Source organism: Acartia tonsa, chromosome 5 (assembly GCF_053477335.1).
Source record: "Acartia tonsa isolate MP-2025a chromosome 5, ASM5347733v1, whole genome shotgun sequence".
Classification (NCBI taxonomy): Eukaryota; Metazoa; Arthropoda; class Copepoda; order Calanoida; family Acartiidae; genus Acartia; species Acartia tonsa.
In genome coordinates, this window is record NC_137264.1 from 30,440,722 (window position 1) to 30,454,141 (window position 13,420).

Consider the following 13,420-nt stretch of genomic DNA (forward strand, 5'->3'; position numbering starts at 1 on the left):
CGCTCCTTCTCCAAATTTATATTACATTGCAACTTGATGGCCCCTACATCGCTCCTCCATCGCTCCTTCATCGCTCCTACATCGCCCCTTCATCGCTCCTTCTCCAAATTTATATTACATTGCAACTTGATGGCCCTACATCGCTCCTCCATCGCCCCTTAATAGCCCCTTACCTTAATTTATATAACAAAGCTCCTATATGGCCTCTCTATCGCCCCTTAATAGCCACTTAATTTAATTATATAACATTGCCCCTACATAGCCTCTCCATCGCCCCTTAATAGCCCCTTACCTAAATTTATATAACAAAGCTCCTATATAGCCTCTCCATCGCCCCTTAATAGCCCCTTACCTTAATTTATATAACATAGCCCCTACATAGCCTCTCAATCGCCCCTTAATAGCCTCTTACCTTAATTTATATAACATAGCCCCTATATAGCCTCTCCATCGCCCCTTAATAGCCCCTTACCCTAATCTATATAACATAGCCCCTACAAAGCCTCTCCATCGCCCCTTAATAGCCCCTTACCTTAATCTATATAACAAAGCTCCTACATAGCCTCTCCATCGCCCCATAATAGCCTCTTACCTTAATTATGTAAGATAGCCCCTACATAGCCTCTCCATCGCCCCTTAATATCCCCTTACCTTAATTATATAACATAGCTCCTACATAGCCTCCCCATCGCCCCTTAATAGCCCCTTACCCGAATTTATATTACATAGCCCCTAAATAACCTCTCCATCGCCCCTTAATAGCCCCTTACCTTAATTTATATAACATAGCCCCTACATAGCCTCTCCATCGCCCCTTAATAGCCCCTTACCTTAATTTATATAACATAGCCTCTACATAGCCTCTCCATCGCCCCTTAATAGCCCCTTACCTTAATTTATATAACATAGCCCTACATAGCCTCTCCATCGCCCCTTAATAGCCCCTTACCTTAATTTATATAGCATAGCCCCTACATAGCCTCTCCATCGCCCCTTAATAGCCTCTTACCTTAATTTATATAATCCTTACCTTAATATATATAACATAGCCCCTACATCGCTCCTCCATCGCTCCTACATCGCCCCTTCATCGCTCCTTCCACAAATTTATATTACATTGTACTTTGATGGCCCCTACATCTCTCCTCCATCGCCCCATCGCCCCTTAATAGCCCCTTACCTTAATTTATATAAAAAAGCCCCTACATAGCCTCTCCATCGCCCCTTAATAGCTCCTTACCTTAATTTATATAACATAGCCCCTACATAGCCTCTCCATCGCCCCTTAATAGCCCCTTACCTTAATTTATATAACAAAGCCCCTACATAGCCTCTCCATCGCCCCTAATAGCCCCTTACCTTTATTTATATAACAAAGCTCCTACATAGCCTCTCCATCGCCCCTTAATAGTCCCTTACCTTAATTTATATAACATAGCCCCTACATAGCCTCTCCATCGCCCCTTACCTTAATTTATATAACATAGCCCCTACATAGCCTCTCCATCGCCCCTTAATAGCTCCTTACCTTAATTTATATAACATAGCCCCTACATAGCCTCTCAATCGCCCCTTAATAGCCTCTTACCTTAATTTATATAACATAGCCCCTATATAGCCTCTCCATCGCCCCTTAATAGCCCCTTACCCTAATCTATATAACATAGCCCCTACAAAGCCTCTCCATCGCCCCTTAATAGCCCCTTACCTTAATCTATATAACAAAGCTCCTACATAGCCTCTCCATCGCCCCATAATAGCCTCTTACCTTAATTATGTAACATAGCCCCTACATAGCCTCTCCATCGCCCCTTAATATCCCCTTACCTTAATTATATAACATAGCTCCTACATAGCCTCCCCATCGCCCCTTAATAGCCCCTTACCCGAATTTATATAACATAGCCCCTAAATAGCCTCTCCATCGCCCCTTAATAGCCCCTTACCTTAATTTATATAAAATAGCCCCTACATAGCCTCTCCATCGCCCCTTAATAGTCCTTTACCTTAATTTATATAAAATAGCCCCTATATAGCCTCTCCATCGCCCCTTAATAGCCAATTTATATAACATAGCCGCTACATAGCCTCTCCATCGCCCCTTAATAGCTCCTTACCTTAATTTATATAACATAGCCTCTCCATCGCCCCTTAATAGCCCTCCATCGCCACTTAAAAGCCCCTTACCTTAATTTATATAACATAGCCTCTACATAGCCTCTCCATCGCCCCTTAATAGCCCCTTATATCCTCCTTCAAAACAGTTATACACCTTCCCAGGATCTATTGGAAGCTACCCTATAAAGGAGAACCATATCGGTTCTGCAGTTAGCGATCTTCTTTGATACATACAGACAATGATCCTGTTACTTTTTATAAGGATTAAAAATAAAATGGCCTAAAGCCATCTCATTACCCATAGGAAGCTTCACTGTAAAGGAGAACCATGTCGGTTTAGTGGTTAGCAAGGTACAGACAGACATACATACAGACAAAGATCCTGTTACTTTATTATAAGGATTAAAATAAAATAGTTATTAACCTCCCCAGGACCTATGAGAAGCTACCCTATTAAGGAGAACGATCTCAGGACCTATAGGAATCTTCACTGTAAAGGAGAACCATATTGGTTCAGCGGTTAGCAAGATCCTTCGGTACAGACAGACATTCATACATACAGACAAAGATTCTGTTAATTTATTTTAAGAAATACAGATAAAATTGTTATAAACCTTTCCAGGCCTAAAACCATCTCAGGACCTAATTTCTGCCGTTGACAACTCGAGTTAAGTTACTATATTATTTTTACAATGTTTAACTTATCTGTTATTATTGGCTGACGAAAAGTTTGGGCAAAAAAAAAGATTTATTCTTCAATGAAATATCTCTCCAGTATAATTTTGGCAAGTGCTAATTTATTAAGAATAAAGTTTGCCACAAATTTACCAAAAAATCTCATTGTCATTTCGCCAGGGAGGATTGGGATAGTTCCCAAAGTGTTATAAGTTGGCTTATCCAAGAGTGCTGTCTAGTCTCCAAAGTTTTATAATACCGTTTTCTTATTCGTTAGATTAACAACCTTGGGGACTTTTTATTGTTTTGTGATTGTTTAGTTCATTAAGTTGAGTGTCTAAATGTTTCAACCACTAATTCTAAACTAAAGAAGGGGTAATTTTGTGAATCATCAATGGGAATAATTAATATATAAACATACATATATATACAGTGTTTTTTTTTATGAGAACATTTTTGAAAGCAATTTTACCCTACTTATAGTTATCAGAATTTAATGATTAATGGCTTATTCTATTCGTTTTTTATAACCATTAACAGAAAAGCAAAAAAATATTTTTATTTAAAAAGTACAGTAAATTCAAAATTTAAAAACATGGGTGTCAACATCTAAAATAGTTATTTCTCGCATCGTATTATAAACGGCTTTCCGCGGATATAGAAAGTACAATTATGAGATTAAAACTAGTTTTTTTAGCCCCGAGGTGCCGAAGGCACCGGCTAAAAAAACTGGGTTTAATCTTATGATTGTACATATCTATATTCGTAGAAAGCTGGATATAATACGATGCTAGACATAGTTTTTTCGTATGGATGAGAACCGGTTCCTATCCACCGGATTCAAATGAATACGAGAAATGGTTTTAGCGCATTTTTCTTATGCTCAAATCTTCTACCCTTTCCAAGAATGGAGGGAGTACATTGGGGGGCCAGTATTCCCTCCCTGGTTGAGATATGGCCTTCAAATTTCAAAATGTTCTAGTACATGTCACAAATAGTATCTATATAAATTTTTAGCTCTATATCTCAACTTTGAAGCGTTTTGCAGCCATTCTTGCAAAGGTAGATTATAAGAAAAATGCACTAAAACCATTTTTAGATGTTGACACCTAAGTTTTAAATTTTTTAATTTACTGTACTTTTTGAATAAAAACTGAAATATTTTTTGCTTTTCTATTAAAGGTTATAAAAAAAGAAGAGAATAAGCCATTAATCATTAAATTCTGATAACTATAAGTAAGGTAAAATTGCTTTCAAAAAAGTTCTCATAAAAAAACACACTGTATATTTGTATATATATCATTTTATCGACAATCGTCTTATCCCTGTAGCTCTCTGATTATCAGAGCATTTTTGAAATATTTGCTGCTTATTTTTTGGCTGCCTTTGGCAAAATAATTTTTTTTCATAAAAAATGTATACAAAATTATCGTATTAATTTGGTAAATATATCATTGCACTTGAATTATTTTTAAGTCACTAACGGCTAATCCCATAGATGACCCTAGGAGTACTTTAATGAATAGATGTGGTGGAGAGGGGGGGGGAGGGGGAAGGTTAAGAATTTAAGGGAAGTGATACCTTCCGGGGGCTGAAAGTGTTGGTCCCCTCCCCAAAATGAAAACTTTTCCTGCGAGTAAAATAAGCTTCAATGTAAAGGAGAAGCATATCGGTTCAGTTGATACTGATAAACATCCTGTTACTTTAATGTAAATATTAGTTTAAGAATAGTCTGTATAATCTCAGGGAGAAAGGAAACATTAGGCAATTTTTACAATAGTCTCCAAAGTTTTATAATGAAGTTTTCTTATTCGTTGGCTCAAAACTTTGGGGACTTTTGTCATATTTTGGTTGTAGTGTTGCAATTTTGTGTATCGTTATTAGGGATGGATAAAAATTTATCGGCCATTGTCTTATTCCTTTAGATCCTTGGTATAATCAACTGAATAACAGTTCCAACAACAAAAATTAAGATATTGCTTCGCTTTTTATGGACAAATATCCTGTTATTTTATTATAAGGAAAAAAAATAAACTATCTTAAAATCATCTCAGGACTCAGCGGTTAGCAAGATCCTACGGTATAGACAGACAGACATACATCATATCGGTTTAGCAGCAAACGAGATCCTTTGCTACAGACAAAAAAAAATTTTGTATATTGACTAGCGGCTACGCCCCCAGCATCTATTGGCTCTGTATTCAAAGGGGAATGAATAAAAGCCTAAAACAGGACTTAAAATAGAATAGCCTAAAACCATCCCTCGACTTAAAATAAAATAGCCTAAAGCCATTACAAGACAAATATTAAGCTTACCTGAAATAGAAAGCCCAATCTGTTTAGTAGTTATTGAGATCTTAAGTTTCAGAACAGAAAGCCTTACTAACGTGGACAAACGCAGGATATTTCGGACAAATGTCAGAGTGGACATTATATAAGTAAAACGCAGAAGTGTCTATAATATCTAAAATAATTAGGTTTCAACAACATTTGTTTAGTTATTTCTACACAGGTTAGGTTAGGTTAAGATATAAATATACAAATAAGCCCCCTGCAGGGGTTAGGCATATAAAAAACATATTTGACAGTTGTAAACAATGTGAGAAAAAAATATGTTTTAGTTTAATGAAATGTTCTATCTGTTTCAAACCTTTGCCTTTCGATAGAACTTACCTACTTTGGAAAACTGTCAGACTGATTTTCAAATTTCAGTCTGTGAGAAAAGATATTCAAGATTTTTTTTTTTTTTTGAAAGATTTTTATCTTATAAATCAAATATAAGACACTCCTGCGTTTTACATAAGCAATGTCCACTCCGACGATTGTCCCATTCCTAGGTTTGTCCACTCCAACGTTTGTTTATGTTTTACTACTTTATATAATAGGATAATATGTATTCTTCTTTTATATTTCTCTTTTCTTATTCACTTGCAGCTGCGCTCTTTTTAATGTAAGGAGGCAGAAAAATAGCCTAAACCAATTAGGGGCTTAAATCTGAAAATGAAAAAGCAAAAAACCATCCCATGACCTATGTGAAGCTTCCCTTAAATGGAGAATTTAGTCAGTTTATGAAATTTTTAAGCTTCAGACCAAAAAAAATACTTTTTTTGTTAAAAGAGAAACTTTTCTACAATTAGGGTTAGTCCTTTCGTCATTGCTCTTCTCATTAAGTTGAGAATGTGGTTTTCTCTGCTATTGTTAAAGATAGACTGTTGAGATTTTTAGTGAATATTCCCATGACATATGTATATCCAGTCTATAAATTATTTTGTCTGTCTCTCAATTATGCTTCAAAAGACTTAGGTTTCGTGATAATCTTTGAGTAATAGCATATTCTCTTAAAGTCTGCTCTGTAACTTACTTTGTCTGTTTGTCCATTATATGATCCTTATTCAATATTCTATTTAACTAAAAAATTTCATTCTCTTAGTTTTTTTTTTCTTTATTTCATTATGTTATTATATTAAATATTTATATTTATTTTATTAATTCATTATATTTTCATTATAATTTTCCATTTTAAATGCGAAACTTTTCTATAGTAAGGATTGGTTTGTCCGTACGTCCAAACGGTTAGACGACATTTTCTTTAATTTAGACATGTTATAAATATCCTATCGATTTCAAACTTTGCAGAATGATTTCTATAACAGTTGGGTACAATACTATATTCATTACTAGAAAGTATGTACGTCCATTTTTTTTGTATAATATCATAGTCCCATTCATCTGGGTTTTGGAGTAATGTTTCTTAGGACAACAAGGTTTAGTATTATAATCAAATACTAAAAATAAAATTATGCCCTTTTACTATATTCTATACTAGCAGATTCGCCCCTAGCCTCTAGGGGCTTTGCCCCAAGAGGTGATAAAATTTTTTTTTGGCGAAATTCGTAATAGGACCAAGAAAATCTTCAGTAAAAAAAAAAAAATGGGGGGGAATTTTTTGTTTTTGGGGGGGTTGGGGGTATCCCACCCCCCAAGAAAATAGCCTAAAACCACCACAGGACCAGTAGGTATATTCACTGAATAGTAGAATATAATCGGTTCAGTGGTTACCGAGATCTTAAGGGACTGACAGACGGACAGACAGACGGACAGACAGACAGACGGATGGACAGACATCATTCTACTTTGTATTATAGATTTACGCTAATTTTAACAAAATTTATGTTTGACCTCCTGATTTTAGAGCTTTGCTTTTGTGAATGTTGTTATCCTTGTTATCTTGCTTTTTTTCCCTTTTTCATAACCTATTATATAAAGTAGTAATCTTTTTTTGTCTGTAGAAAAGCTAACCGCTGAACCTATATGGTTCTCCTTTACAGTGAAGCTTCTTTTAAGTTCATAGAGGGTTTATAATTATTTCAAGGGAGGGTATCTCCACCCTCCCAGAAAATTCACCCCAAGAAAAATATTACCCCATCCCCTCAAAAAATCTTTTTAACTTTTTAAAAGCAAAGCTTTTCTATATTAAGGATCAGTCCGTACGTCCGTAACGGTTAGCTATTTTCGTTAATTTAGGCATGTGATTCCTGTAGTAGAAAGGTACGATTTAGAAAGTCTATAATCATTATCAGAATATCCGTACGTCCATTTTAAGCATACTAATTATTAACTTACAACAAATTTTTATGTATCAAAATTATCCGATTAATCTGATTTCTGGGATACTGATTCCTAGGACAACAAAATAGAATGTTATAAGCGAATCATATCTATAATCAAGTCCAAAAAATGTGAGTACGTCCTTAAGCATTTTCCTGCATGTAAGCAATTTCTCAATAAATTTACTTACAATTTTGTTTCGAATTTTAAATTTATGTTCTGATTATTCAGTTCTGACACTCTACATTATTAATGTTCATTAAACTTTTTTCTACCGTTTCAGAGCTTTGCTTATATAAATGTTGTCATCCTTGTCATCCTTTTAAAACTTAAATTTAAAACTGTAGAGGGTCACATTCCTTCCTTACCTTAATGCCCTACCTTCTATAATGAAGGGGCAATACAATTACAGAGGCTGTACAGGAGCCATAAAGGGCCTATGTTATATAAATTAAGGTAAGGGGCGATGAAGAGGCTATGAAGGGGCTATGTTATATAAATTAAGATAAGAGGCTATTAAGGGGCGATGGAGAGGCTATGTAGGGGCTATGTTATATAATTAAGGTAAGGGGCTATTAAGGGGCGATGGAGATGCTTTGTAGGGCCTATGTTATATAAATTAAGGTAAGAGGCTATTAAGGGGCGATGGAGAGGCTATGTAGGGGCTATGTTATATATATTAAGGTAAGGATTATATAAATTAAGGTAAGAGGCTATTAAGGGGCGATGGAGAGGCTATGTAGGGGCTATGCTATATAAATTAAGGTAAGGGGCTATTAAGGGGCGATGGAGAGGCTATGTAGGGCTATGTTATATAAATTAAGATAAGAGGCTATTAAGGGGCGATGGAGAGGCTATGTAGGGGCTATGTTATATAATTAAGGTAAGGGGCTATTAAGGGGCGATGGAGATGCTTTGTAGGGCCTATGTTATATAAATTAAGGTAAGAGGCTATTAAGGGGCGATGGAGAGGCTATGTAGGGGCTATGTTATATAAATTAAGGTAAGGGACTATTAAGGGGCGATGGAGAGGCTATGTAGGAGCTTTGTTATATAAATAAAGGTAAGGGGCTATTAGGGGCGATGGAGAGGCTATGTAGGGGCTTTGTTATATAAATTAAGGTAAGGGGCTATTAAGGGGCGATGGAGAGGCTATGTAGGGGCTATGTTATATAAATTAAGGTAAGGAGCTATTAAGGGGCGATGGAGAGGCTATGTAGGGGCTTTTTTATATAAATTAAGGTAAGGGGCTATTAAGGGGCGATGGGGCGATGGAGGAGAGATGTAGGGGCCATCAAAGTACAATGTAATATAAATTTGTGGAAGGAGCGATGAAGGGGCGATGTAGGAGCGATGGAGGAGCGATGTAGGGGCTATGTTATATATATTAAGGTAAGGATTATATAAATTAAGGTAAGAGGCTATTAAGGGGCGATGGAGAGGCTATGTAGGGGCTATGCTATATAAATTAAGGTAAGGGGCTATTAAGGGGCGATGGAGAGGCTATGTAGGGCTATGTTATATAAATTAAGGTAAGGGGCTATTAAGGGGCGATGGAGAGGCTATGTAGGGGCTATGTTATATATATTAAGGTAAGGATTATATAAATTAAGGTAAGAGGCTATTAAGGGGCGATGGAGAGGCTATGTAGGGGCTATGCTATATAAATTAAGGTAAGGGGCTATTAAGGGGCGATGGAGAGGCTATGTAGGGCTATGTTATATAAATTAAGGTAAGGGGCTATTAAGGGGCGATGGAGAGGCTATGTAGAGGCTATGTTATATAAATTAAGGTAAGGGGCTATTAAGGGGCGATGGAGAGGCTATGTAGGGGCTATGTTATATAAATTAAGGTAAGGAGCTATTAAGGGGCGATGGAGAGGCTATGTAGGGGCTATGTTATATAAATTAAGGTAAGGGGCGATGGAGAGGCTACGTAGGGGCTATGTTATATAAATTAAGGTAAGGGACTATTAAGGGGCGATGGAGAGGCTATGTAGGAGCTTTGTTATATAAATAAAGGTAAGGGGCTATTAGGGGCGATGGAGAGGCTATGTAGGGGCTTTGTTATATAAATTAAGGTAAGGGGCTATTAAGGGGCGATGGAGAGGCTATGTAGGGGCTATGTTATATAAATTAAGGTAAGGAGCTATTAAGGGGCGATGGAGAGGCTATGTAGGGGCTTTTTTATATAAATTAAGGTAAGGGGCTATTAAGGGGCGATGGGGCGATGGAGGAGAGATGTAGGGGCCATCAAAGTACAATGTAATATAAATTTGTGGAAGGAGCGATGAAGGGGCGATGTAGGAGCGATGGAGGAGCGATGTAGGGGCTATGTTATATATATTAAGGTAAGGATTATATAAATTAAGGTAAGAGGCTATTAAGGGGCGATGGAGAGGCTATGTAGGGGCTATGCTATATAAATTAAGGTAAGGGGCTATTAAGGGGCGATGGAGAGGCTATGTAGGGCTATGTTATATAAATTAAGGTAAGGGGCTATTAAGGGGCGATGGAGAGGCTATGTAGGGGCTATGTTATATATATTAAGGTAAGGATTATATAAATTAAGGTAAGAGGCTATTAAGGGGCGATGGAGAGGCTATGTAGGGGCTATGCTATATAAATTAAGGTAAGGGGCTATTAAGGGGCGATGGAGAGGCTATGTAGGGCTATGTTATATAAATTAAGGTAAGGGGCTATTAAGGGGCGATGGAGAGGCTATGTAGAGGCTATGTTATATAAATTAAGGTAAGGGGCTATTAAGGGGCGATGGAGAGGCTATGTAGGGGCTATGTTATATAAATTAAGGTAAGGAGCTATTAAGGGGCGATGGAGAGGCTATGTAGGGGCTATGCTATATAAATTAAGGTAAGGGGCTATTAAGGGGCGATGGAGAGGCTATGTAGGGCTATGTTATATAAATTAAGGTAAGGGGCTATTAAGGGGCGATGGAGAGGCTATGTAGGGGCTATGTTATATATATTAAGGTAAGGATTATATAAATTAAGGTAAGAGGCTATTAAGGGGCGATGGAGAGGCTATGTAGGGGCTATGCTATATAAATTAAGGTAAGGGGCTATTAAGGGGCGATGGAGAGGCTATGTAGGGCTATGTTATATAAATTAAGGTAAGGGGCTATTAAGGGGCGATGGAGAGGCTATGTAGAGGCTATGTTATATAAATTAAGGTAAGGGGCTATTAAGGGGCGATGGAGAGGCTATGTAGGGGCTATGTTATATAAATTAAGGTAAGGAGCTATTAAGGGGCGATGGAGAGGCTATGTAGGGGCTATGTTATATAAATTAAGGTAAGGGGCGATGGAGAGGCTACGTAGGGGCTATGTTATATAAATTAAGGTAAGGGACTATTAAGGGGCGATGGAGAGGCTATGTAGGAGCTTTGTTATATAAATAAAGGTAAGGGGCTATTAGGGGCGATGGAGAGGCTATGTAGGGGCTTTGTTATATAAATTAAGGTAAGGGGCTATTAAGGGGCGATGGAGAGGCTATGTAGGGGCTATGTTATATAAATTAAGGTAAGGAGCTATTAAGGGGCGATGGAGAGGCTATGTAGGGGCTTTTTTATATAAATTAAGGTAAGGGGCTATTAAGGGGCGATGGGGCGATGGAGGAGAGATGTAGGGGCCATCAAAGTACAATGTAATATAAATTTGTGGAAGGAGCGATGAAGGGGCGATGTAGGAGCGATGGAGGAGCGATGTAGGGGCTATGTTATATATATTAAGGTAAGGATTATATAAATTAAGGTAAGAGGCTATTAAGGGGCGATGGAGAGGCTATGTAGGGGCTATGCTATATAAATTAAGGTAAGGGGCTATTAAGGGGCGATGGAGAGGCTATGTAGGGCTATGTTATATAAATTAAGGTAAGGGGCTATTAAGGGGCGATGGAGAGGCTATGTAGGGGCTATGTTATATATATTAAGGTAAGGATTATATAAATTAAGGTAAGAGGCTATTAAGGGGCGATGGAGAGGCTATGTAGGGGCTATGCTATATAAATTAAGGTAAGGGGCTATTAAGGGGCGATGGAGAGGCTATGTAGGGCTATGTTATATAAATTAAGGTAAGGGGCTATTAAGGGGCGATGGAGAGGCTATGTAGAGGCTATGTTATATAAATTAAGGTAAGGGGCTATTAAGGGGCGATGGAGAGGCTATGTAGGGGCTATGTTATATAAATTAAGGTAAGGAGCTATTAAGGGGCGATGGAGAGGCTATGTAGGGGCTATGTTATATAAATTAAGGTAAGGGGCGATGGAGAGGCTATGTAGGGGCTATGTTATATAAATTAAGGTAAGGGACTATTAAGGGGCGATGGAGAGGCTATGTAGGAGCTTTGTTATATAAATAAAGGTAAGGGGCTATTAGGGGCGATGGAGAGGCTATGTAGGGGCTTTGTTATATAAATTAAGGTAAGGGGCTATTAAGGGGCGATGGAGAGGCTATGTAGGGGCTATGTTATATAAATTAAGGTAAGGAGCTATTAAGGGGCGATGGAGAGGCTATGTAGGGGCTTTTTTATATAAATTAAGGTAAGGGGCTATTAAGGGGCGATGGGGCGATGGAGGAGAGATGTAGGGGCCATCAAAGTACAATGTAATATAAATTTGTGGAAGGAGCGATGAAGGGGCGATGTAGGAGCGATGGAGGAGCGATGTAGCAGCGATGTAGGGGCCATCAAGTTGCAATGTTATATAAATTTGGAGAAGGAGCGATGAAGGGGCGATGGAGGAGCGATGTAGGAGCGATGTAGGAGCGATGTAGGGGCCATCAAGTTGCAATGTAATATAAATTTGGAGAAGGAGCGATGAAGGGGCGATGGAGGAGCGATGTAGGAGCAATGTAGGAGCGATGTAGGAGCGATGTAGGGGCCATCAAGTTGCAATGTAATATAAATTTGGAGAAGGAGCGATGAAGGGGCGATGTAGGAGCGATGAAGGAGCGATGTAGGGGCCATCACAGTACAATTTAATATAAATTTGGAGAAGGAGCGATGAAGGGGCGATGGAGGAGCGATGAAGGAGCGATGTAGGGGCCATCAAGTTGCAATGTAATATAAATTTGTAGAAGGAGCGATGAAGGGGCGATGTAGAAGCGATGTAGGGGCGATGTAGGAGCGATGTAGGGGCCATCACAGTACAATTTAATATAAATTTGGAGAAGGAGTGTTGAAGGAGCGATGTAGGAGCGATGAAGGAGCGATGTAGCAGCGATGTAGGGGCCATCAAGTTGCAATGTAATATAAATTTGGAGAAGGAGCGATGAAGGGGCGATGTAGGAGCGATGAAGGAGCGATGTAGGAGCGATGTAGGGGCCATCAAAGTACAATGTAATATAAATTTGAAGAAGGAGCGATGAAGGGGCAATGTAGGAGCAATGGAGGGGCGATGTAGGAGCGATGGAGGGGCGATGTAGGGGCCATTAAAGTACAATGTAATATAAATTTGAAGAAGGAGCGATGAAGGGGCGATGTAGGAGCGATGGAGGGGCGATGTAGGGGCCATCAAAGTACAATGTAATATAAATTTGGAGAAGGAGCGATGGAGGAGCGATGAAGGGGCGATGTAGGAGCGATGTAGGGGCCATCAAGGGACTAAGATATATATAATAGTGAAGGGGCCATGAAGAGGCGATATTTAATTAAATAGCCCCTTGGGATAAGAGGACATATCATTACCTCTTTAGAAGGAGCGATTATGGAGCGATAAAGGATCATTTAATCGCCTCTTAGGGCAAGGGGCTATTAAATCGCTCCTTTCAAGGAGTCATAACATCGCCTCTTGTTATATGGGGCTATTAAATCGCCCCTTTCAAGGAGCCATTACATCGCCCCATGTCATAAGAGGCGATCAATTAAAATCATCGCCCCATATGGAGCGATGTCATGGAAAGGACTATACCCGACTTTTCTATAGACACCTTATCCAGGTTTCTAATTCAATCCTTGCAAATTTGGCATAAAAAAGACAGACCCATCAAAGAAAGAGATATGACTG